This window comes from Cynocephalus volans, chromosome 7 (genome assembly GCF_027409185.1).
Source record: "Cynocephalus volans isolate mCynVol1 chromosome 7, mCynVol1.pri, whole genome shotgun sequence".
Lineage (NCBI taxonomy): Eukaryota > Metazoa > Chordata > Mammalia > Dermoptera > Cynocephalidae > Cynocephalus > Cynocephalus volans.
Genome location: NC_084466.1, coordinates 114,672,062 through 114,676,129, shown reverse-complemented (window position 1 = coordinate 114,676,129; position 4,068 = coordinate 114,672,062).

The window sequence follows — 4,068 nt, the reverse complement described above, 5'->3', positions numbered from 1 at the left end:
ATTAAAAGGTTAATACTGTTATATACATAAAGGCTGGTACTTTTATTTAACAACTATAAAATGCTCAATGGATATGTGTGAGGTTGCATTGAAACAAGATGCTTGCTTGCAACATTTTTTTTGGTGAGGAGAGGACTCATTGCTAGCCAGGTAGATGTCAGAATTGAATCTGTTCAGCTCTGCTTATTGTCTTTTTGTTCTGGATTCTTGCCAGTCCTTGTAGCTATAGAGTGATATGCGAGCTGCAGATCTCAGAAACAAGTGACAACGATATTGGCATCAGAGATGTACTGGATTTCTTAGAAGAGTGGGTCAAGGTCATGAGCAGTGGAGAAAGCATTATGGATGAAAAACTTAGAATATATGAAAAATAAAATTGTTTACAAACGTGAGAAAGACTGAAGAGGAAGGAGGAAAAGGGATGGAAATGGAGTGGAGTCGACTTCAGTAGAAACGATTGAAGCGACCCAGTGTAATGGAAACAGTTTCCTCAACTCTTCTCATCTCCTCATCTCACCTTTTAGGAGACTCAAGTGAATCCAGAGTAGCAGAAGATAAAAACAGCTCCGAAAGTTAAAAGCCACTGGATAAAATAAATTCTCAATATGTCCATTCAAGCGAAGCAGCAACAAAAAGAATTATGGATAAACCAAATGAAATTTTGACCTAAATAAAAAGCTGTGGAGGTAATTAAAATTAAACCCCACCAACTAAACAAGAGCCTTGACCCTTACCATCTCTTTCAAGTTAAAGGCTTAATTTAGGCCTAATTTTAGTTTTAACGTGAGCTTTATTACAGAGGACTTCTGAAATAGTAACATATGTCCTGCTTAGATGAGAACAGCATTCAAGTGGCAAAGGAGACACGGGCTCAGAAAAACAGTATATCCTAGCCAGGAACGGGAAGCTACAGAGTTAGAGCGAATCGTTTTTGGGGGGATGGTCAAGTACCTCTGAACCTGCTGAAGGTTAGCAACCCCAGCAAAACCATATTTTTTATGAAGTACTTGGAAGGTAACTTCTAGTGTTTTTCTTAAGCTTATCTACTTCCAATCTTTCTGGAAAATTTAGTATTTGAAAAGAAACTAATTAATTGTTAAGTGATCCTTCTTAACTTTTTAATTTCAAGTGATTCTTAATCCTAATTTTAATGTAAATCAGTGAACTACTTGTTTAAAAACGACAGTAAATCTGCCTCTTTGCCCTTTTATGCAAGTCACCATAATATTTTGTCTCCTAACATCAAACTTACCTTTTTTTCAGTTGACTTGATTTCTTTCTTACACTTAGTTTCTTTATTCAAGCCTCCATATGTGCACAGAAGGCAGCATCTATAGTAGTCCCCCCTTATTCCTGGTTTTGATTTCCATGGTTTCAGTTGCCCACGGCCTACTGTGATCTGAAAATATTAAATAGAAAATTCTAGAAATAAACAATTCATAAGCTTTAAGTTGCACACTGTTCTGAGCAGCATGATGAAATCTCGCAGTGTCCCTCCTGGGGTGTGAATCATCCCTTTGTCCAGCATATCTGTGCTGAACACACTACCCACCCCTTAGTCACTTAGTAGCTGTCTTGGTTATCAGATCCACTGTCGTGGTGAAAATATGAAAGTTCTCAACTTTATGAGGTAAGAAAAAAAGCCATATGCTGAGGTTGCTAAGATCTACAGAAAGAACAAATATTCCATCCATTAAACTGTGAAGAAGGAAAAAGAAATTTGTGCATAGTACATACAAGATTCAGTACTATCCACCATTTCAAGTATCCACTGGGGATTGTGGAACATATACCCTACTGATAAGGGGAAATAACTGGACTTACTGCTGTTTGAAGGTTACACAGGTTGTGTTCAATCCAAATAGTTTATCTACAAGCCTTTAAAAGATTTCCATAAGCTTTCTTCTATTAGAAAATGAACTGTCTTATATTGAGCTAAGTGTCATCTCAAAAGGCAATAAAGAAGCTACATCGAAGAGAAGGGCAATGTTTTATTCAGAGAAGCTGGGAGTGTAGAAGGTACAAGTCCTACTGGATATAAATGTAGGGAGGGAAGCATATGAAGTAGATTAAATCAAATGAGTACAGGAAGGAATCTCCAATGAGACTTTTTATTGAGAGGTTATTGAGGTGCTAGGTTCACATTTCTTATTACATATTTCATTTTATGTATTTATATGTTTATGTATTTATTTTAATTCTTCAGCTAAGATAGCAAAAGAGATTTATTGTACACGGTACACTCAGCCTCAACTGAGAACAGAATTAGTCCAGAATGTCACATGTCCAGAGCAAATGACCAAGAGGGACTGTTTTGGAATAAGCAAAGTAGGTCTCTAAGAGGTGGTCTCAGTGATTGGATGGTGGTGGAAATCCCGGATACAATGAAAGACAAGTTGTAGACAGTAGCACGTGGTCCAACAACTTGGACAAATGTCCCTGGCCTCTAGTATTCCAAATTTCTGCTCTTGTTAGCTTCCATGGGTGTACAAACTAGCCATTTATTTGGATCTCTGCCTTACCTTTCTTCTTTTGCTTCAGCCTTGACTCCCATGGCACAGAGGTTTCTACAGGGAAAGAGAAAAAGTTTCTCATTGCATATTTTAGATGCAACACTTCAAATATGAGATTGGGGGAGGAAAGGCTAAAGACAGAAGTTTTATCAGCACCACACTCTCCCGAGTGAGCCACGGGCCGGCCCAAAAGACAGAAGTTTTAAAACATTTGTATTAGTCCATTTGTGTTGCTATAACAGAAATACCAGAGACTTGGTAATTTATAAAGAACAGAGGTTTTATTTGGCTTACGATTCTGGGGAAGCTGCATCTGGCACAGGCCTCAGGCTGCTTCTACTCATGGCAGAAAGTGGCAGGCAGCTGGCAGGTACAAGCAGATCACATGGTGAGAGGAAGCAAGCAAGAGGAGGTGTCAGGGTCTTTTAAACAACCAGCTCTCGTGGGAACTAACCAAGCGAGAACTAGTTCACTGCCCCTCCTTCCTCAGGAAGAGCATCAATCTGTTCATGAAGGATCAGCCCCCATGACTCAGCTTCCAACACTGCCACATTTGGAATCAGATTTCCACATGAGTTTTGGAGGGGACAACACATCCAAACTCTATCATTCTGCCCATAGCCCCCCAAAACTCATGTCACTCTCACATATGAAAATATATTCATTCCATCCCAACAGTCCCAAAAGTCTTAGTTTGTTCCAGCACCAACTAAAAAGTCCAAAGTCCAAATTCTCATCTGAGACCCAAGGCCAAAATCCTTCCAGCTGTGAACCTGTAAAAGTCAAAACCAAATTTATGTACCACCAAGATACAGTGGTGGGACAGAATTGGGTACACATTTCCATTCCAACAGGGAGGAATAGGCTAGAAGAAAGGAGAAACAGACCCCTAAACAAGTATGAAACCCAGCAGGGCAGACATTAAGTCCTAAAGCTCCAAAATAATCTTTTTTTGACTACAAGTCCTACATCCTGGGCACAGTGGGATATCTGGGCACCCAAAGCCTCAGGCAGCCTCACTCCCACAGCTCTGCCAGGTGCAGCCCATTGAGCTGCCCTGGTGCCTGTGGCTTTTCCAGGCCAGTGTTCCACTCTGGCAACTGCATAGGTCTGGGGTCTCCATGGCTGTTTCACTCTGACAGCACCTCTAGGCATGGCACTGATGGGGATTTTCTGCTGCAACTCTGACCCCACATTTCCATTTGGCTTTGCTCTAGCAAAGCCTGTCTGTGGTGATTCCACCCCTGAGACAGATCTCTTTGTGGACCTCCAGACTTTTGCATACATTTTCTGAAATCTGGGTAGAGGCTGTCACACCTCCACTGCTCTCATGTTCTGCCAGCCTGCAGACTTAACACCATGGGGATGCCAAGGTTTCCAGCTTGTGCTCTCCAGAGCTGCTGCACAAACCAAACTTGGGTCTGCTTGAGGCAGGGCTGCTCCAGCCAGAGCAGCTGGGAGGCAGGGAGCAGGTTCCCGAGGGCAGCTGCACCCTAGGTCTGTCCTCCGGGACAACTCAGTCTTTCTAGGCTTCAGGGCCTGTGATGGGTGGGGC